Raw genomic sequence first — 23555 nt, 5'->3', positions numbered from 1 at the left:
ATTATTTAGATTTTTTATTTAGTAGATGTCCACTCTGTTCAGGTTTAGCATGCAGGTCCTAGACTGCTTTTCAGGGCTGTGCTTCCAATGATAGTTTACTTTTTATTGTATGAGGGGTGTTACTTTATTGTATCTGTTTGGGTTATGTGATATGACTTGAGCCCTGCTACCCTGCTGGTGCTGCCTGATGGAGCAAAAAGGGTTTCCTACTGTTTCTCTACTGGGGAAAGGAGTCTCAGACCCACAGGGACCAAGAGGTTTCCCTGGGTGGGCACTTGCTGTGGAAAGATGCCCCCTATCCCTTGGGGATGGAGAGAATTTCCCAAGTTGTATAGTTTTTGTGGTCAGACTCCCTTACTGGTGCCCTCTGGCTGCCCTGGTGTCTCTGGTAAGGGAATGGAGTCTCAATTAAGTAGAATCAAAAGTCTTCCTGGGCCAGGCTGCTTTTTGTAGCCAGGTCCCCCGCTCTGCTGTTGCCTGCCCACTTAAGTATTTCTCAGCAGAGGAGAGCTTCCCCTGGCTGATTTCTGTTGGTGAGGGTCCTTATTGTCCCATTGTCAATGACGTTTAGCTCACGGATTTTGTCAGGGAGACTCCTGTTCATTTGGAGGGAGGAATGGACCTTCTGTTGCTACATTAGAGGTCAGGAAATGACAGGCCCGAGTTGCCTTCTCCTGTTGGATATAGGGTTGTAAGACATCCTGCCACTGTGCTCTTCACCAGTCCTGATGCCCTAAGTCAGTTCATCCTCCTGCCACCTTTCAGAGCTCTCCTCTGGATGTCTCTTGCATTATTCCCAGGGTTTATAGTTGTGCTTAGTGAGGAGGAACACAGAGAAATGGGTCTATACCATCTTGCTCAGATGAAAAGTCCCTATTAGCCCAAATGAATTTTGACAAAGGTATAAGAGCAATTCAATAGATGAAGGATAACTTTTTCAACAAATGGTGCTGGAGCAATTGGACATCTATAGGCAAAAAAACCCAAAGTCCAAAAAACAACAACAAAAAACTTCAACTTAAACGTCACACCGTGCACAAAAATTAACTCTAAATAGATCACATACTTAAATGTAAAATTATAAAACATTTAGTATAGAAATAGAAAAAAACTTTCATGACATCAGGCTAGGCAAAACGTTCTTAGACTTTACATTAAAGGCATAATCAATAACAAAAAATCAATAAATTGCACATTATCAAAATTAAAACCATTTATTCTTAAAGACCTTGAGAACAACAAAAGACAGTTATATACTGGGAGAAATATTTATGAACCATGCATCCAACAAAGGACTAGTACCTAGAATACACAGGGAAATTTCAATACATAACTGTTTAAAACACACACACACACACACAAAAGCAAAAAATAATTCAATTTGCAAGTAGGCAAAATACATGAAGAGAAATTTCACCAAAAAGGATATACAAATGGCAAATAAGCACATGAAAAGATGTCCAACATCTTTAACCATTAGCAAAATGCAAATTAAAACCACAATAAGATAGTACTACAACGTATTAGAATGGTTAAAATGAAAAGTAATGACAACACCACATGTTTACAAGGATGCAAAGAAACTAGATATGTATACATTGCTGATGGGAATCTAAAATCGTGTAGCCACTCTGGAAAACAGTTTGGCAGACTCATATAAAACTGAACATGTGGGGTGGACTAAAGATGGCATACTAGGAAGATGTGGAATTTGCATCTCCTTACAACTAGGGCACCTACCAGGCACCAGTGGGGGACCCTGGACACCTAAGGGGATGGGAGGAACCCCCAGAGACCGGGTAGGATGTGGGGCGTGGGGGGAGTGAAGGGGGAGGAGAAATGGAGGCTGGACAGGACTGGTGCCCCTGAGGTGTGGCTGGGGAAGGGGAAGGGATCCCATGCCCGAAGGGGAAAACGGGAACCATTGGGAGGGCAGAGGATCAGAAGGGAGCTTGGCCAGGTTTCCCCTGCCCACTTGGGCCCCCAGGAACCTGCTGAGATCCCAGGCCTGATCCTCTGCCTACTGGTGGTGCAGTGGTTGAGAGTCTGCCTGCCGATGCAGGGGACATGGGTTCGTGCCCCGGTCCGGGAAGATCCCACATGCCGCGGAGCGGCTGGGCCCGTGAGCCATGGCCGCTGAGCCTGCGCGTCTGGAGCCTGTGCTTTGCAGCGGGGGAGGCCACAACAGTGGGAGGCCCGCGTACTGCAAAAAAAAAGAAAAGAAAAGAAAAAAAAAAGCGCCTAATACCCTCAGCCATGCGGGTCCTGAGGGAGAGGGAGGGAGGGAAGAGGGAGCAAAAGTAAAGTCCGGACCAGCACCCCTGTGGGGTGGTTAGGGGAGGGGAGGGGTTCCTACACCCAGAGGGACCCACCCACGGTTAGGGTCCAGTGGCGATGGGGGAGACCCTGGGGGAGACGGTGGGGGAGGGGCGTGAAGGAATGGAAAGGAAAGGGGCCAGCGCCTTCCCTGTCCAAGTAGGCACTGGAGCCTGTTGGGCTCCCGGGCCTAATCCTCTGCCCTTGGAGCCTCCCTCCTGCCGTGCAGAGCCCAATCCCCGCCCCTACCTCCCCACCCAGGGCCCCACCTCTACACTCGGAGACCCCCTCTGAGACCGCCTCCAATGAGCTGGGCCTAAACCCCACCCACACACCCTCACTCAGGGCCTTTCCTCCAAACTCCAGAACTCCACACTCCAGAGGCCCCCCTTCCTACATGCTGCCTCTCCCCTTCTGTGCAGGTCCTAAGCAGAGGCCCCACCCCATGCTCAAAAGTTACCCCTGAACCTGCCTAGGTCCCAGCTCACCCAAAACCCCACCCGGACCTAAGTTCCACCCCTGCCTAGACTCTGCCCCCATAGTCAAGGTTTTTGCTTTTTTTTCCTCTTTTAGATTGGGGTTCTGTTTAACCTTGTTGATTCATTGTTGTTGATTCTTTTATATTTTTATTTTTCCTAACCTTGTATTTTTCTAATTATATTTTATTCTTTATACTTTGGTATTGTTCTCTCCTTTTGGCTTGTACCCGCCCTGCCCTGTTTTTCTTTTCCTTTTTTCTGTTGGGGTTTTATTTTACCCTGTTGCAATTGTTTCAATTATAGTTTATTTTTCCTAATATATATTTTACCTTTCTAATTTTATTTTGTTTTTTATTCTTTGATATTGTACTGCTCCTTTTCTTTCTTCCTTTTTTTTTTTGAATGAAATAATTATTTTCAATACACAAAAGGAAAAATTAGCTGCCATGAATTTCTCTGGATCAAAGCATACTCGATCCTTGCAAATAAGTGTTCATTTTTGACATTCAATCAAGATACACTCAAATTCAAATATATCTTTTGTTAAATAGAGTATTTCCTTTGGCATTCAAAATGATTCCAAACTTTGCTCAGAAAAGAGAAAGAGAAAGAGAGAGAGAGAGCAGATGTATTAAGGAAATTTAATTAATTTTGCTTGGCACATTCCTGCCAATCTACTCATTGATTTACTTACACCAAAGAGTACATATAAAAGTTAAGACAGAATCCATGATTCTTTCACGGAAAGAGATTTTTGTCAACACTAGAAAAAGTCAGATTTTGGTGAAATTCTGACTGCAAGGCTGTTTCCTTAAATATCCAGACTCTGACAATCCATTTTATTTTATTTTTACAACTGAAATCATTTTTTGAGAAAAGGTAGCCATTCCAACAATTATTCTTGAATAGAGATCAGTTTCTTTTATCAAAATTGATCAGAGTAACTTCATGACTTTTTTATGCCTTGTTTTTAATTTATCCCAACCCTTATGTGGAGAAGGCGAAAACGGGCGCTGGGTGCTGTAAGTTTGTAGTGAGCATTCTCTGCATTTCTATGTGATCACTTAGAATTTTCCTTTTTTTTTTTTTTTACAACTTTATTGGAGTATAATTAGTTTACAATGGTGCATTAGTTTCTGCTTTATAACAAAGTGAATCAGTTATACATATACATATGTTCCCATATCTCTTCCCTCTTGTGTCTCCCTCCCTCCCACCCTCCATATCCCACCCCTCTAGGTGGTCACAAAGCACCGAGCTGATCTCCCTGTGCTATGTGGCTGCTTCCCACTAGCTATCTATTTTACCTTTGGTACTGTATATATGTCCATGCCACTCTCTCACTTTGTCACAGCTTACCCTTCCCCCTCCCCATATCCTCAAGTCCATTCTCTAGTAGGTCTGTGTCTTTATTCCTGCCTTACCCCTAGGTTCTTCATGACATTTTTTTTTCTTAGATTCCATATATATGTGTTAGCAAATGGTATTTGTCTTTCTCTTTCTGATTACTTCACTCTCTGTGACAAACTCTAGGTCCATCCACCTCATTACAAATAGCTCAATTTTGTTTCTTTTTATGGCTGAGTAATATTCCATTGTGTATATGTGCCACATCTCCTTTATCCATTCATCCGATGATGGACACTTAGGTTGTTTCCATCTCTGGGCTATTGTAAATAGAGCTGCAATAAACATTTTGGTACATGACTCTTTTGGAATTATGGTTTTCTCAGGGTATATGCCCAGTAGTGGGATTGCTGGGTCGTATGGTAGTTCTATTTTTAGTTTTGTAAGGATCCTCCATACTGTTCTCCATAGTGGCTGTACCAATTCACATTCCCACCAGCAGCGCAAAAGTGTTCCCTTTCCTCCACACCCTCTCCAGCATTTATTGTTTCTAGATTTTTTGATGATGGCCATTCTGACTGGTGTGAGATGATATCTCATTGTAGTTTTGATTTGCATTTCTCTAATGATTAATGATGTTGAGCATTCTTTCATGTGTTTGTTGGCAGTCTGTATATCTTCTTTGGAGAAATGTCTATTTAGGTCTTCTGCCCATTTTAGGATTGGGTTGTTTGTTTTTTTGTTATTGAGCTGCATGAGCTTGTTATAAATTTTGGAGATTAATCCTTTGTCAGTTGCGTCATTTGCAAATATTTTCTCCCATTCTGAGGGTTGTCTTTTGGTCTTGTTTGTGGTTTCCTTTGCTGTGCAAAAACTTTGAAGTTTCATTAGGTCCCATTTGTTTATTTTTGTTTTTATTCCCATTTCTCTTGGAGGTGGGTCAAAAAGGATCTTGCTGTGATTTATGTCATAGAGTGTTCTGCCTATGTTTTCCTCTAAGAGTTTGATAGTTTCTTGCCTTACATTTAGGTCTTTAATCCATTTTGAGCTTATTTTTGTGTATGGGGTTGGGGAGTGATCTAATCTCATACTTTTACATGTACCTGTCCAGTTTTCCCAGCACCACTTATTGAAGAGGCTCCACTGTACATTTCTCCACTGTACATTTCTCCACTGTACATTTCTCCACTGTACATTCCTGCCTCCTTTATCAAAGATAAGGTGACCATATGTGTGTGGGTTTATCTCTGGGCTTCCTATCCTGTTCCATTGATCTATCTTTCTGTTTTCGTGCCAGTACCATACTGTCTTGATTACTGTAGCTTTGTAGTATAGTCTGAAGTCAGGGAGCCTGATTCCTGCAGCTCCGTTTTTCGTTCTCAAGATTGCTTTGGCTATTCGGGGTCTTTTGTGTTTCCATACAAATTGTGAAATATTTTGTTCTAGTTCTGTGAAAAATGCCAGTGGTAGTTTGATAGGGATTGCATTGGATCTGTAGATTGCTTTGGGTAATAGAGTCATTTTCACAATGTTAATTCTTCCAGTCCAAGAACATGGTATATCTCTCCATCTATTTGTATCATCTTTAATTTATTTCATCAGTGTCTTATAATTTTCTGCATACAGGTCTTTTGTCTCCTTAGGTAGGTTTATTCCTAGATATTTCATTCTCTTTGTTGCAATGGTAAATGGGAGTGTTTTCTTGATTTCACTTTCAGATTTTTCATCATTAGTGTATAGGAATGTCAGAGATTTCTGTGCATTAATTTTGTATCCTGCTACTTTACCAAATTCATTGATAAGCTCTAGTAGTTTTCTGGTAGCATCTTTAGGATTCTCTATGTACAGTATCATGTCATCTGCAAACAGTGACATCTTTACTTCTTCTTTTCCGATTTGGATTCCTTTTATTTCCTTTTCTTCTCTGATTGCTGTGGCTAAAACTTACAAAACTATGTTGAATAAGAGTGGTGAGAGTGGGCAACCTTGTCTTGTTCCTGATCTTAGTGGAAATGCTTTCAGTTTTTCACCATTGAGGACGATGTTGGCTGTGGGTTTGTCATATATGGCCTTTACTATGTTGAGTAAAGTTTCCTCTATACCGACTTTCTGGAGGGTTTTTATTATAAATGCATGTTGAATTTTGTCAAAAGCTTTCTCTGCATCTTTTGAGATGATCATATAGTTTTTCTCCTTCAGTTTGTTAATATGGTGTATCACATTGATTGATTTGCATATATTGAAGAATCCTTGCATTTCTGGAATAAACCCCACGTGATCATGGTATATGATCCTTTTAATGTGCTGTTGGATTTTGTTTGCTAGTATATTGTTGAGGATTTTTGCATCTATGTTCATCAGTGATATTGGCCTGTAGTTATCTTTCTTTGTGACATCCTTGTCTGGTTTTGGTATCAGGGTGATGGTGGCCTCATAGAATGAGTTTGGGAGTGTTCCTCCCTCTGCTATATTTTGGAAGAGTTTGAGAAGGATATGTGTTAGCTCTTTTCTAAATGTTTGATAGAATTCGCCCGTGAAGCCATCTGGTCCTGGGCTTTTGTTTGTTGGAAGATTTTTAATCACAGTTTCAATTTCAGTGCTTGTGATTGGTCTGTTCATATTTTCTATTTCTTCCTGATTCAGTCTTGGCAGGTTGTGCATTTCTAAGAATTTGTCCATTTCTTCCAGGTTTTCCATTTTATTGGCATAGTGTTGCTTGTAGTAATCTCTCATGATCTTTTGTATTTCTGCAGTGTCAGTTGTTACTTCTCCATTTTCATTTCTAATTCTATTGATTTGAGTCTTCTCCCTTTTTTTCTTGATAAGTGTGGCTAATGGTTTATCAATTTTGTTTATCTTCTCAAAGAACCAGCTTTTACTTTTATTGATGTTGGCTATCATTTCCTTCGTTTCTTTTTCATTTATTTCTGATATAATCTTTATGATTTCTTTCCTTCTGCTAATTTTGGGGTATTTTTGTTCTTCTTTCTCTAATTGCTTTTGGTGCAAGATTAGGTTGATTATTCGAGATGTTTCCTGTTTCTTAAGTTAGGATTGTATTGCTATAAAATTCCCTCTTAGAACTGCTTTTGCTGCATCCCATAGGTTTTGGATTGTCCTGTCTCCATTGTCATTTGTTTCTAGGTATTTCTTGATTTCCTCTTTGATTTCTTCAGTGATCACTTCGTTATTAAGTAGTGTATTGTTTAGCCTCCATGTGTTTGTATATTTTACAGACCTTTTCCTGTAATTAATATCTAGTCTCCTAGCATTGTGGTCAGAAAAGATACTTCATACAATTTCAATTTTCTTAAATGTACCAGGGCTTGATTTGTGACACAGGAAATGATCTATCCTGGAGAATGTTCCATGAGAACTTGAGAAAAATGTGTATTCTGTTGTTTTTGGATGGAATGTCCTATAAATATCAATTAAGTCCATCTTGTTTAATGTATCATTTAAAGCTTGTGTTTCCTTATTTATTTTCATTTTGGATGATCTGTCCATGGGTGAAAGTGGGGTGTTAAAGTCCCCTATTATGAATGTGTTACTGTCGATTTCCCCTTTTATGGCTGTTAGTATTTGCCTTATGTATTGAGGTGCTCCTATGCTGTGTGCATGAATATTTACAATTGTTATATCTTCTTAGATCGATCCCTTGATCATTATGTAGTGTCCTTCTTTGTCTCTTCTAATAGTCTTTATTTTAAAATCTATTTTGTCTGATATGAGAATTGCTACTTCAGCTTTCTTTTGGTTTCTATTTGCATGGAATATCTTTTTCCATCCCCTTACTTTCAATCTGTGTGTGTCTCTAGGTCTGAAGTGGGTCTCTTGTAGACAGCATATATAAGGGTCTTGTTTTTGTATCCATTCAGCCAATCTGTGTCTTTTGCTGGGAGCATTTAGTCTATTTACATTTAAGGTCATTATCGATATGTATGTTCCTATTCCCATTTTCTTAATTGGTTTGGGTTCGTTATTGTAGGTCTTTTCCTCCTCTTGTGTTTCTTGCCTAGAGAAGTTCCTTTAGCATTTGTTGTAAAGCAGGTTTGGTGGTGCTGAACTCTCTCCACTTTTGCTTGTCTGTAAAGGTTTTAATTTCTCCATCAAATCTGAATGAGATCCTTGCTGGGTAGAGTAATCTTGGTTGTAGGTTTTTCTCCTTCATCACTTTAAATATGTCCTGCCAGTCCCTTCTGGCTTGCAGAGTTTCTGCTGAAAGATCAGCTGTTAACCTTATGGGGATTCCCTTGTGTGTTATTTGTTGTTTTTCCCTTGCTGCTTTTAATATGTGTTCTTTGTATTTAATTTTTGACACTTTGATTAATATGTGGCTTGGCGTGTTTCTCCTTGGGTATATCCTGTGTGGTACTCTCTGTGTTTCCTGGACTTGATTGACTATTTCCTTTCCCATATTAGGGAAGTTTTCAACTATAATCTCTTGAAATATTTTCTCAGTCCCTTTCTTTTTCTCTTCTTCATCTGAAATCCCTATAATTCGAATGTTGGTGTGTTTAATGTTGTCCCAGAGGTCTCTGAGACTGTCCTCAGTTCTTTTAATTGTTTTTTCTTTATTCTCCCTTGCAGTAGTTATTTCCACTATTTTATCTTCCAGGTCACTCATCCTTTCTTCTGCCTCAGTTCTTCTGCTATTGATCCCATCTAGAGTATTTTTAATTTCATTTATTGTGTTGTTCATCATTGCTTGTTTCATCTTTAGTTCTTCTAGGTCCTTGTTAAATGTTTCTTGCATTTTGTCTATTCTATTTCCAAGATTTTGGATCATCTTTACTATCATTATTCTGAATTCTTTTTCAGGTAGACTGCCTATTTCCTCTTCATTTGTTAGGTCTGGTGGGTTTTTATCTTGCTCCTTCATCTGCTGTGTGTTTTTCTGTCTTCTCATTTTGCTTATCTTACTGTATTTGGGGTCTCCTTTTTGCAGGCTGCAGGTTCGTAGTTCCCGTTGTTTTTGGTGTCTGTCCCCAGTGGCTAAAGTTGGTTCCATGGGTTGTGTAGTTTTCCTGGTGGAGGGGACTAGTGCCTGTGTTCTGGTGGATGAGGCTGGATCTTGTCTTTCTAGTGGGCAAGTCCACGTCTGGTGGTGTGCTTTGGGGTGTCTGTGGACTTATTATGATTTTAGGCAGCCTCTCTGCTAATGGGTGGGTTTGTGTTCCTGTCTTGCTAGTTGTTTGGTATAGGGTGCCCAGCACTGTAGCTTGCTGGTCGTTGAGTGAAGCTGGGTGTTGGGTGTCTCCATCTCTCCAGAGATGGAGATCTCTGGGAGATTTTTGCCATTTGAGATTATGTGGAGCTGGGAGGTCTCTTGTGGACCAGTGTCCTGAAGTTGTCTCTCCCACCTCAGAGGCACAGCACTGACTGCTGGCTGCAGCACCAAGAGCCTTTCATACACACGGCTCAGAATAAAAGGGAGAAAAAGTAGAAAGAAAGAAAGGAAGGAAGGAAGGAAGGAAGGAAGGAAGGGTGAGGGAGGAAGGAAGGAAGGAAGGAAGGAGGGCAGGAAGGAGGGCAGGAAGGAAAGAAAAAAAAGAAGATAAAATAAAATAAAGTTATTAAAATAAAAAATAATTATTAAGGAAAAAAATTTTTTAAGAAAAAAGCAAAAACAACAAAAATGGACGGATATAACTCTAGGACAAATGGTGCAAGCAAATCAATACAGACAAGATCTCACACAGAAGCATACACATACACACCCACAAAAAGAGGAAAAGGGGAAAAGAATAAATCTTGCTGTCAAAGTCCACCTCCTCAATTTGGGATGATTCATTGTCTATTCATGTATTCCACAGATGCAGGGCACATCAAGTTGTTTGTGGAGCTTTAATCCACTGCTTCTCAGGCTGCTGGGAGAGATTTCCCTTTCTCTTCTTTGTTCTCACAGCTCCTGGGGCTCAGCTTTTGATTTGGCCCTGCCTCTACATGTAGGTCACTGGAGGGCATCTGTTCTTCGCTCAGACAGGACGGGGTTAAAGGAGCAGCTGCTTCAGGGACTCTGGCTCACTCAGGCCGAGGGGAGGGAGGGGTACAGGGTTTGGGGCAAGCCTGCGGCAGCAGAGGCCAGCATGATGTTGCACCATCCTGAGGCGTGCCGTGCGTTCTCCCGGGGAAGTTGTCCCTGGATTCCAGGAACCTGGTAATGGTGGGCTGCACAGCCTCCCCGGAAGGTGGGTATAGTTAGTGACTTGTGCTTGCACACAGGCTGCTTGGTGACGGCAGCAGCAGCCTAAGCATCTCATGCCCGTCTCTGGGGTCCACACTTTTAGCCACGGCTCACGCCCGTCTCTGGAGCTCCTTTAAGCTGCGCTCTTAATCCCCTCTCCTTGCGCACCAGGAAACAAATAGGGAAGAAAAAGTCTCAGCCTCTTCGGCAGGTCCAGACTTTTCCCGGACTTCCTCCTGGCTAGCCGTGGTGCACTAGCCCCTTCAGGTTGTGTTCACGCCACTAACCCCAGTCCTCTCCCTGCGCTCCTACCGAAGTCCGAGCCTCAGCTCCCAGCCCCTGCCCACCCCAGTGAGTGAGCAGACAAGCCTCTTGGGCTGGTAAGTGCCAGTCGGCACCGGTCCTCTGTGCGGGAATCTCTCCACTTTGCCCTCCACACCCCTGTTGCTGTGCTGTCCTCCGTGGCTCCGAAGATTCCCCCCTCCACCACCCGCAGTCTCCACCTGCGAGGGGGCTTCCTAGTGTGTGGAAACCTTTCCTCGTTCACGACTCCCTCCCACTGGTGCAGGTCCCGTCCCTATCCTTTTGTCTCTGTTTATTCTTTTTTCTTTTGCCCTACCCAGGTACGTGGTAACTTTCTTGCTTTTTGGGAGGTCTGAGGTCTTCTGCTAGCATTCAGTAGGTGTTCTGTAGGAGTTGTTCCACGTGTAGATGTATTTCTGGTGTATCTGTGGGGAGGAAGGTGATCTCCACGTCTTACTCTTCCGCCATCGTCCCCTCGTCCTCCCTTTTTTATGTTGTTTACTGTGCCACAAATCTTGCAGGATCTCGGTTTCCAGGCCAGAGATCGGGCCTGTGCTCCTGTGGTGGGAGCTCCGAGTCCAAACCACTGGACTAACAGAGAACCTCAGACCCCAGGGAATGTCAATCGAAGTGAGGCCTTCCTGAGGAAGGAGGTCCTCCTGAGGTCCTCATTTCAGCACCAAGAACCAGCTCTATGCAACTGCCTGAAAACTCCAGTGCTGGACGTCTCAGGACAAACAACCAGTAAGACAGGAATAGAGTACCACCCTTAAAAAAAAAAAAAAAAAAAAGATGAAACCACAAAAAAATTTGTTACAGATGAAGGAGCAAGGTAAAAACCTACAAGACCAAATAAATGAAGATGAAATAGGCAACCTACCTGAAAAAGAATTCAGACTATTGATAGTAAGGGTGATCCAAAATCTCAGAAACAGAATGGAATAAATACAAGAACATTTAACAAGGATCTAGAAGAACTAAAGAGCAAAGAAATAGTGAGGAGCAACACAATTACTGAAATTAAATATACTCTAGAAGGAATCAATAACAGAGTAACTGAGGCAGAACAACAGATAACTGAGCTAGAAGATAAAATGGTGGAAATAACTGCCAGGGCACAGAATAAAGAAAAAAAGAATGAAAAGAATTGAGGACAGTCTCAGAGACCTCTGGGAAAATATTAAGTGCAACACATTTGAATTATAGGGGTCCCAGAAGAAGAAGAGAAAAAGAAAGGGTCTGAGAAAATATTTGAAGAGATTATAGTCCAAAACGTCCCTAACATGGGAAAGGAAATAGTCAATCAAGTCCAGGAAACACAGAGAGTACCACACAGGATAAACCCAAAGAGAAACACACCAAGAAACGTATGAATCAAACTATCAAAAATTAAATACGAAGAAAAATATTAAAAGCAGCAAGGGAAAAGCAAATAACAACAAATAACATACAAGGGAATCCCTATAAGGTTAACAGCTGATTTTTTAGCAGAAACTCTGCAAGCCAGAGGGAGTGGCAGAACATACTTAAAGTGATAAAAGGGAAAAAGCTACTGCCACGATTACTCTACCCAGCAAGGATCTCATTCAGATTCAACAGAGAAATTAAAACCTTTACAGATAAGCAAAAGTTAAGAGAATTCATCACCACCAAACCTGCTTTACAACAAATGCTAAAGGAACTTCTCTAGGCAGGAAACACAAAAGAAGGGAAAGACCTACATTTACAAACCCAAAACAATTAAGAAAATGGTAATAGGAACATACATATTGATAATTACCTTAAATGTAAATGGATTAAATGCTCCAACCAAAAGACATGGACTGGCTGAATGGATACAAAAACAAGACCCATACATGTGCTGTGTACAAGAGACCCACTTCAGGCCTAGGGACACATACAGACTGAAAGTGAGGGAATGGATAAAGATATTCCATGCAGATGGAAATCAAAGAAAGCTGGAGTAGCAATTCTCATATCATACAAAATAGGCTTTAAAATAACGACTATTATAAGAGACAAAGGAGGACACTACATAATGATCAAGGGATCCATCCAAGAAGAAGATATAACAATTGTAAATATTTATGCACCCAACATAGGAGCATCTCAATACCTAAGACAAATGCTAATGGCCATAAAAGAGGAAATCGACAGTAACAAAATCATAGTAGGGGACTTTAACACCCGACTTTCACCAATGGACAGATCGTCCAAAATGAAAATAAATAAGGAGACACAAGCTTTAACTGATACATTAAACAAGATGGACTTAATTCATCTTTATAGAACATTCCATATATGGACATGTCTATATATGGACACTCCATATTCTGTTGTTCCAAACAATAACAGAATACACTTTCTTCTCAAGTGCTCATGGAATATTCTCCAGGATAGATCACATCTTGGGTCACAAATCAACCCTTCGTAAATTTAAGAAAATTGAAATCATATGAAGTATTTTTTCCAACCACAGCACTATGAGACTACATATCAATTACAGGAAAAAAAATCTGTAAAAAATACAAACACATGGAGGCTAAACAATACTAAATAAACAAGAGATCACTGAAGAAATCAAAAAATACCTGAAAACAAATGACAATGAAAACACAATGACCCAAAACCTATGGGATGCAGCAAAAGCAGTTCTAAGAGGGAAATTTATAGCAATACAATCCTACCTCAAGAAACAAGAAACATCTCAAATAAACAACCTAACCTTACACCTAAAGCAGTTAGAGAAAGAAGAACAAAAAACCCCCAAAGTCAGAAGAAGGAAAGAAATCATAAAGATCAGATCAGAAATAAATGAAAAAGAAATGAGGAAACAATAGCAAAAATCAATAAAAACTAAAAGCTGGTTCTTTGAGAAGATAAACAAACCTGATAAACCATTAGTCAGACTCATCAAAAAAAAAAAAAAAAAGAAGACCCAAATCAACAGAAATAGAAATGAAAAAGAAGTAACAACTGACACTGCAGAAATAAAAAGGATCATGAGGGATTACTACAAACAACTATATGCCAATAAAATGGACAACCTGGAAGAAATGGAAAAATTCTTAGAAAAGCACAGCCTTCTGAGACTGAACCAGGAAGAAATAGAAAATATAAACAGACCAATCAAAAGCACTGAAATTGAGATGGTTTTAAAAATTCTTCCAACAAACAAAAGCCCAGGATCAGATGGCTTTCCAGGTGAATTCTATCAAACATTTAGAGAAGAGCTAATCACCTATCCTTCTCAAACTCTTCCAAAATATAGCAGAGGGAGGAACACTCCCAAACTCATTCTACAAGGCCACCATCACCCTGATACCAAAACCAGACAAAGATGTCATGAAAAAAGAAAACTACAGGCCAATATCACTGATGAACATAGATGCAAAACTCCTCAACACAATACTAGCAAACAGAATCCAGCAGCACATTAAAAGGATCATATACCATGATCAAGTGAGGTTTATCCCAGGAATGCAAGGATTCTTCAGTATACACAAATCAATCAATGTGATACACCATATTAACAAATTGAAGGATAAAACCATATGATCATCTCAATAGATGCAGAAAAAGCTTTTGACAAAATTCAACATCAATTTTGACAAAATTCAACATCCATTTATGATAAAAACTCTCCAGAAAGTAGGCATAGAGGGAACATACCTTAACATAATAAAGGCCATATATGATAAATCCAGCCAACATCATTCTCAATGGTGAAAAACTGAAATGATTTCCTCTAAGATCAGGAACAAGACAAGGTTGCCCATTCTCACCAGTATTATTCAACATATTTTTGGAAATTTTAGCCACAGCAATCAGAGAAGAAAAAGAAATAAAATGAGTCCAAATCAGAAAAGAAGTAAATCTGTCACTGTTTGCAGATGACATGATACTTTACATAGAGGATCCTAAAGATGCTACGAGAAAACTACTAGAGCTAATCAGTGAATTTGGTAGAGTAGCAGGATACAAACTTAATGCACAGAATCTCTTGCATTCCTATACACTAATGATGAAAAATCGGAAAGTGAAATCAAGAAAACACTCCCATTTACCATTGCAACAAAAATAATAAAATACATAGGAAAAACCTACCTAAGGAGACATAAGACCTATATGCAGAAAGCTATAAGATACCAAATAAATAAATTAAAGATGATACAAACAGATGGAGAGATATACTGTTTTCGTAGATTAGAAGAATCAACATTGTGAAAATGACTATACTACCCAAAGCAATCTACAGAATCAGTGCATCCCTATCAAACTACCACTGGCATTTTTCACAGAACTAGAATAAAAAATTGCAGAATTTGTATGGAAACACAAGGCCCCAAATAGACAAAGCAATCTTGAGAAGGAAAAACAGAGCTGGAGGCATCAGGCTCCTGGACTTCAGACTATACTACAAAACTACAGTAATCAAGACAGTATGGTACTGGCACAAACACAGAAATATAGATCAATGCAACAGGATAGAAAGCCCAGAGATAAACCCATGCACATATGGTCACGTTATCTTTGATAAAGGAAGCAAAAGTATACAATGGAGAAGAAACAGTATCTTCCATAAGTGGTGCTGGTAAAACTGGACAGCTACATGTAAAACAATGAAATTAGAACACTTCCTAACACCATAAAGAAAAATAAACTCAAAATGGATTGAAGACTGAAATGTAAAGCAAGACACTCTAAAACTCTTAGAGGAAAAGATAGGCAGAACACTTTATGACATAAATCACAGGAAGATCCTTTTTGACCCACCTCCTAGAGAAATGGAAATAAAAACAAAAATAAACAAATGGGACCTAATGAAACTTAAAAGCTTTTGCACAGCAAAGGAAACCATAATAAAGACTGAAAGACAACCCTCAGAATGGGAGAAAATATTTGCAAATGATGCAACTGACAAAGGATTAATCTCCAAAATATACAAGCAAATCATGGAGCTCAATATCAAAAAACAAACAACCCTATCCAAAAATGTGCAGCAGACCTAAATAGACATCTCTCCAAAGAAGATATACAGATGGCCAACAAACACGTGAAACGTCTACGTCACTAATCATTAGAGAAATGCAAATCAAAACTACAATGAGGTATCACCTCACACCAGTCAGAATGGCCATCATCAAAAAATCTACAAACAATAAATGCTGGAGAGGGTGTGGAGAAAAGGGAACTTTCTTGCACTGTTGGTGGGAATGTAAATTGGTACAGCCACTATGGAGAACTGTATGGAGGTTCCTTAAAAAACTAAAAATAGAACTACCATATGACTCAGCAATCCCACTACTGGGCCTATACCCTGAGAAAACCATAATCCAAAAAGAGTCATGTATTACAGTGTTCATTGCATCACTATTTACAATAGCCAGGACATGGAAGCAACTTAAGCATCCATTGACAGATGAATGGATAAAGAAGTTGTGGCACATGTATACAATGGAATATTACTCAGCCATAAAAAGAAACAAAATTGAGTTATTTGTAGTGAGGTGGATGGAAATGGAGGCTGTCATACAGAGTGAAGTAAGTCAGAAAGAGAAAAAGAAATACCATATGCTAACACATATATGTGGAATCTGAAAAAAAATGTTTCTGATGAACCTAGGGGCATGACAGGAATAAAGACACAGACGTAGAGAATGGTCTTGAGGACACAGGGATGAGGAAGCATAAGCTAGGACAAAGTGAGAAAGTGGCATGAATATATATACACTACCAAATGTAAAATAGATAGCTAGTGGGAAGCAGCTGCATAGCACAGCGAGATCGATCAGCTCAGTGCTTTGTGACCACCTAGAGGGGTGGGATATGGAGGGTGGGAGGGAGATTCAAGAGAGAGAGGGTATGGGGATATACATATGCATATAGCTGTTTCACTTTGTTATACAGCAGAAACTAACACAACACTGTAAAGCCATTATACTCCATTAAAGATGTTAAAAAAAAAAAAAAACCTAAACACGTAACTGTCTTACAATGTCCAATAATTGCATGCTGGGGCATTTATCCCATGAATGCTACTCTGCAATAAAAAGCACAAACTGCTAATACATTCCACAACATGGATCTGCAGGGAATTTTTCTGAGTGAGAAAATCCAATCCCGAAAGGTTTCATGCTGCATAATTCCTTTTATATAACATTATTGAAATGACAAAATTATGGAAATGGAGAACAGATTAGTGTTGCCAGGGATTGGGGTGGGGAGAGGGAGGGAGACAGGCATGACTACAGAGGTTCAGGGTGAGGGATCCTTTTGGTGACAGAATTGTTCTGTGTCTGGGCTGTATCAATGTCAGTATTCTGTATTTTACTATAGTTTTGAAAGATATTAACATGGAATCCCTCTGTATTATTTCTTAGAACTGCATGTCTACGTTGACCTCAAAGTAAAAATTTAATTAAAAAATCAAGGTCATGGGCTTCCCTGGTGGTGCAGTGGTTAATAATCCACCTGCCAATGCAGGGCACATGGGTTCAAGCCCTGGTCCAGGAAGATCACACATGCCGCAGAGCATCTAAGCCCCTGCGCCACAGCTACTGAGCTTGCACTCTAGAGCCTGTGAGCCACAACTACTAAGCCCACGTGCCACAGCTATTGAAGCATGCATGCCTAGAGCCCGTGCTCCACAATAAAAGAAGCCACCTCAATGAGGAGCTCGTGCACCACAAAGAAGAGTAGCCCCTGCTCACTGCAACTAGAGAAAGCCAGCATGCAGCAACAAAGACCCAACAGAGCCAAAAAATAAAAATTAATTAATTAATTAATTAAAAAACATTAAGGTCACATTATCACCTCAATTAATAAGAGACAGATTGGTGGGGAAATCCATGTAAATAAAACACGTCTAGTCTTTTCTGTTGGTTTACCACTATGAGCTAGTTATGCTAGCATATGTTTGCTCACTTATATTCATGATAACACACTGACTGCTATATAGTGGTGAAAAGTTTTAATCTAGGGATGCTTCCATCTGAAATGTATAAAGTGCTTTTTTTGTCAATAATCAGCATTAATAAATGATTAAATTTTTCTTTTTCTTATTCTTACTTTTTCAGATGATCTCTGTTTATCAGCATCTGGAAAGGTATGTGTCATTTATATATTACAGTTTCCAAATTCATTAGAGAAATAGAAAAGGGATTCAGGTACAGAATAAAAAGAGTGATTAGGAGAGATTCTTTACCACTTTTAAGTAGAAATATCGCAATTAAACAACCATGAACTATTCCCCACATGTGTCAGTTACAAGTTAGGAATTACTGTGGTTAGCACCTTAAAACTATACCCAATTTAAGGCAGCAGTAATACAATAGTAATGCAAACTCAAAGCTTCATTATAAAAATTATGAGAAACAAAACTTTTAAAAATATTCAGAGCCAACCATAGTATGTCTGCATGTGGAGTAGTCTGTGCAGTGTTGTTTTTCACGAATCCTAACTTATACTACTGAACCAAACATAAATCTGCTTGCCTGCCTCATAGCAAAGCCAATTTACTGACACTGGTTGTAGAGAAGGAAAGTACAGCATTTATTGCAGGATCAAGCAAGGAGAATGGGTGGCTTATGCTCAAAAGATCCAAACTCTCTGATGGCTTCTGGGGAAGGGTTTTTTTTGTTTTTGTTTTTGTTTTGCGGTACGCGGGCCTCCCACTGTTGTGGCCTCTCCTGTTGCGGAGCACAGGCTCCGGATGCACAGGCTCTGGATGCACAGGCTCAGCGGCCATGGCTCACGGGCCCAGCCTCTCCGCGGCATGTGAGATCTTCCCGGACCAGGGCACGAACCCGTGTCCCCTGCATCAGCAGGTGGACTCCCAACCACTGTGCCACCAGGGAAGCCCTGGGGAAGGGTTTTTTAAAGCAAGGTGAGGGAGAGGGTTGTGGGGTGCCTGATCAGCTCGTGGACGTTCTTCTGACTGGTTGGTGGTGAGGTAGTCAGGAGTCAACATCATCAACCTTCTGGTTCCAACCAGTCTTGGGTCTACATACTGGTGGTCAGCAGTTAACTTCTAACACCTGGTGGGGAGTTTTAATACCCTCAAAACAACTCAAGGTTATGGCTCAGGATATTATATAAAACCTTTACAGAGGAACTAAAGGCCCTTGACTTTGTTTTATGACTAAACTACTATTATTTTGTCTTGCTTGACTGTTTTCCTTTGTTCTGCATTTCTCTGATTAAATTTGCTCTTTGCAATTTGGGGGAGCCCAAGGAGGCTAAATCTTTTCTACAAACTAGCAGGGGACACGGAGGTGGGGAGTCTGTCACCAGGAAGGCTCCTCAGGGTTGGCTGGTTTTCACTGATGGAGTTAAAAGGGTGCAATAAGACAGCTGAAATGACCAAGCAGATGAGTGGGATGTTGGAGGACTAACTGAAGGGTTTTGACCTTTTTCAACCGGACTCAATGTATGTTTGAAGCAAGATGGGTAGAAGAAGCAAGCAAGGGAGTAAAGGGTGTGATAAAAATCTATTAGTCCTGAAGCATGTAGTTTGATGATTATGGGCTTGTTCAGTTCAACCTATATTTCACCAAATTTAGCAGTGCTAGATCCTGAAGGCATCTTATGCATGTAGAAACAATTAAGTGTGTTAAATAGAAGTCTTATCTTATCATTAAAATCTAGATATCAGCAACTTTATTGCTTATTTTACCACATCAATCCTTATGAATTTTAAGCAACATGGCAACAGTGCCCTAGTATAAGACCTGCAGCTTGACCATCAGCCAGAACTAGGTAGAGGGCAGTGCCCTTCACCTGACCTTATGACGTCTCCTCATCTGACTGGTGTTGGACTATATAATTGCCATAGGAAGGTTTTGACAATAAGTCAGGTATTGGACCTGGCAGGTAAAATTCAGTTAGCCCCAACATTCTAGAATTCTTCTGTTTTTTCCTCTCATTTTGTAGCATGCAGTACATTGTATCAAATGCTGCACATATACTTTTACTTTTATAAAGCATTATACTTTCATACCTCTAACCTATTATTAAAAGCAAGTACTAGAATGGCATGTTATAAATGGTAGTTTCATATTCTTATAGGCAAATTATTTATATCATACCAACTTATATGAAATTCTGATGAGTATCAGTTATTATTTGTACTGGGATTTAGAGTTTATGAAAATAAATTTTAAAAAGCTTGTGGTTTCCTGATTCAGTCCTTTGTTCCAGGAGAGTTTAACATTCCTTTCTCTACTTTTTAGTTCCTCCTTCCCAGAGCTCATCACACATGATACACTCCCCACCTCTGGGACATAGAGAGAATTAAATTCTCAGCAAATTCAGGTCTTTGTCTTATATATACCATGTCCCTATTCATGTTTTTTCTCTACCTGAAAATCTATCTCTTTTCTTTTATTCTCTTTTGCCTCTTTCGTTCCCTTTTGTCTCCCTTACCTCTCCCCTTCCCTCTGCCTTCTCACTATGCAAAATGTAGCATATTTCTCAGATTTCTAGTAAGTTTATTATTCTCTAAATAAGTTTATTATTTCTTATAACTTGGAATAACAATAAGGCAAAAAGACAAGTAGAGATTTTTACAGCCCTTGTGAATGATGTTATAACAAAATTATAAGCTCTCCCAATAAAACTAGCATAATTTTCTCTTCATGGCCTCGTAGGCCCATTGCTCTAACAGGGAAAGTAATAAATCTATATGATGTTGTTGATTGCTGGATTTTCAATTTGGGTACCTGGTTTACCAGACAGATATAATAATATGCATTTAGGCAGTTCCCAAGTGACTTAAAATAGGCTGAGGAGTTTTATGCATATGCTATCCAAATTAAAGTCAGCCATAACTTCTGCTCTGTATTTTTCACTTCTGATCATTTCCTTTTATGATGAAGTGGAGAGACTCCCCAAATATGATGAGTTCAAATCTAAAATGAGAGAGACGCCACAGATGAGGACTTTTGGGGAAATGGAGAAGCAAGCATGTTTGCACACTTCAGTTATGCATTGCAGCTTATTTTGCTTCCAAGTCAGACTCCATGTGGGGTGGTCAGGGTTGGCAGGGCGTGTCAAGGCGACTGGTTCCAGTAATGACCTATCTCCTTGAGCAGCACAGCACCATGGACCAGGGCCTAAACAAGAGCCAGTTGGAAGGAAGCCTGCAGGAAGCTCAGAAGTTCATTCAGATATATGAGGTGGTACAGCCAGTGACCACAGTGCATCCCACATGGAGGTTAACAGCCATTTTCCCCATATGACCATGGGTTTGGTAGAGCAAGAACCTGCTCACCACATCATATATTTGGCCACAGGTAGGAGCTCTCCCTTCCCTGATTTTGTGTTTAAAATTCTAAACATATGGGAATTCCCTGGCGGTCCAGTTAGGACTCGATGCTTCCACTGCAGGGGAAATGGATTTGATCCCTGGTTGGGAACTAAGATCTCACAAGCCTTGTGGCATGGCCCAAAAAAAAAATTCTAAACATTCAATTTCAATGTCAAGCTTTCGATCTCTCTTTTTTCCTCACAGGCAGCAAATTCACAATGCTCCTTTATCTTTGTCTTCTGTGGTACTTGCAGGAAATCTTAACTTTTCTTTTTCCATGCTTTGTTTACTTTGATTGGAAAGATAATACTTATACCTTTGCTACTGCTTCTTTACTTTTGATAACATAAGGCTTTTTTGATAAGATCTTTTAAATGTAATTTTGTGTAATTTAAGACAATAGCACTTTTTGTTAGATGACATTTTAAGTGAAATATAATCTTGTGTTTGTCATGATAATTTCTTGTCTTTTCAAAGATAATATAGCAAAATATTTTTGTTGTGGAATAGTACATCGAAGCATTCCTGGAACGATTTCCTTTGTATTTATTCCCTTAGGGACAAATAACAGAGCATTTTATTAAAAATCTAGGGGAAAATACTCATTAGGTATTACAACTAAGCCTGACCAATTTCCAAAGTAACTTATTGTAGTAGTACATTAAGTAATGCAGGAATGTTCCATCTCTTTGTTAATTACACGTACAACTCAAGGTAATTCAGACCAGCTTCTGGGGGCTTCTTGCAGTTCTGCATGCTTGTCCTTTATATTGGATGCCCTTAGCCTGGAATGTACTCACTTCCTCTCCATTCCCACCAATTCTTTGTCTAGCAAACAATGTATTCACCCTTCAGGTCCAGTATAATTAGTACTTTCTCGGGAAACAAAATATCCACTATTTTATCTTAATAATAGTTCACATTTCTTAGTAAAAATTCTCATTTTATAATTATACATTTATCAGTTTGTTTATTTGATTCACTGAGTCAGTAAAATTTATGGAATTTTTACTAGTTTGTGGTTTATCTGAGCACTGATAAGTAAGACGGTGAACAGACTGGCAGCGTCCTGCTCTCTTGGAACTTACATTCCAGTGGGGACAGCAGAAAATGAACCAGCCAATAACTCTTTCTGTGACAGTGGCCATGTGAATGTGATGTGTATTTCCGTTAGTTTATAATTACAAGGTTTTGGAAGCTTCCGATGACTTTTAATGAAATTGGGTTTGTAGTTTAATTCTGGAAGAGTCAACTTGTTTAATCACTATTCAAAACCTGCATATAAAGGTATAAAGGTGTTTTTATATATATATATATATATATATATATTTATTTATTTATTTATTCCATATACTGTATTTGAATGGAACCTCAATCTGGTTCTATTACCTAAATTACAGACTCCTAAACGAAATGATCATCAGCATCAGTTGCTTTTTAAACATGCAACCACCTGGAAACTTGAACGCTGAGTCTGTCTTGAACAATCTCACAACGAGACCAGTGCTCTTCCTGGACACTGCCGGGAGGGGATTAGCTCAGACCTCAGCAGCAGCAAGGATTCCAGGGTGTCTGATCATGTCAGGGCCTGCAATGGACTCCTCCACAGGCTTGTTTTCTGTTTGTTTATTTGTTTTCAATTCTCAGCTATTTACAAATTGAAATTATATGGCATACATAATCAAGATGTTGCTAAGTCAAATCAGAGTTAGAAATTTTGGTAAAATACCCATACATACCAAGAACTCTTCTGGTTACCATTACTAGTTACCACTTTTCACTAGTAAGGTGGTTTGTTAAACTCAGCGGGTAGAGGTGTTTACAATGGGTGAAGGTACCTTCCAGCAGAACAAAGCTGTGGATGCACGGCATCCTAAATTACAGCCCTGCTCCAAACCATATGCAGTGACTCAGGGCAGGCACATAAAAAGTTCTGGAAGCTGGATTCCCAGACAGCTTTTAAGACTGTTCAGACTAGCTTGACAATTCTATCTTCATCACCTCTACAAATTACAAGTTTTATGTCTTAACTAACTTCTGGAGCTTTTAAAATATATTTTGAAGGAGGTGTGCTGAAAGAATCAGTTTAATATCTTGGGTTAGGACTTTAGAAAAGGAATCTAAGTTTGGAGATAAGTTTATTTTCTCACACTTCAGTTTACTTGAACAAACACAAATTGGAGAAAACTTGCCAATGGCCATTTAAAAAGCTGGTTTATTTTATTTGTCAGTATTACCCAACTATTAAAGTGATTGTGATGCAGTTCACGGTGCATCTCACAGTTCATGTGGCATTTCCTTGCTGCCTACCATAAAGCTAAATCAAACAGCCTTTCCCAGACACATTCCAGGCCCATTTTCTTGTGGCACCCTTGTCTCTCTGCTGTTAGAAATTATCTGGGCACATTATCTGGGCACTGTCTGGGTAGACATTTTTGCAACTTCTTTGAAGGTCTTCTCAGATCAGGAGGCAAAGTAGTAAATGGTGACTCCTGTAGAATGCTGATGACTGGAGTTCTATAAATAACTGAGTCTTATATCCAATAGCTGCTCAGTTCCTCTCAGCAAACACGAAAATAGTGTTCACCATTTGTATAATCAGGGAATTGTTTCC

General features: G+C 39.7%; 1 protein-coding gene across 1 annotated transcript in view; it reads left to right on the top strand.

Moving 5' to 3' along the window:
* LOC132596979 (semaphorin-5A-like) overlaps positions 1–23555 on the top strand; it is a 267256-nt gene that overhangs the window by 21838 nt on the left and 221863 nt on the right. Inside the window, exon 3 of the mRNA XM_060295387.1 lies at positions 17712–17740. The gene's annotated coding sequence lies outside the window, so the exon portion shown is untranslated. The remainder of the gene's footprint in view (positions 1–17711; positions 17741–23555) is intronic.

The sequence above is a fragment of the Globicephala melas genome, chromosome 3 (genome assembly GCF_963455315.2).
Source record: "Globicephala melas chromosome 3, mGloMel1.2, whole genome shotgun sequence".
Taxonomy (NCBI): domain Eukaryota; kingdom Metazoa; phylum Chordata; class Mammalia; order Artiodactyla; family Delphinidae; genus Globicephala; species Globicephala melas.
The sequence above is the reverse complement of the archived record's forward strand: the minus strand, read 5'-3'. Positions and strand labels throughout refer to the sequence as shown.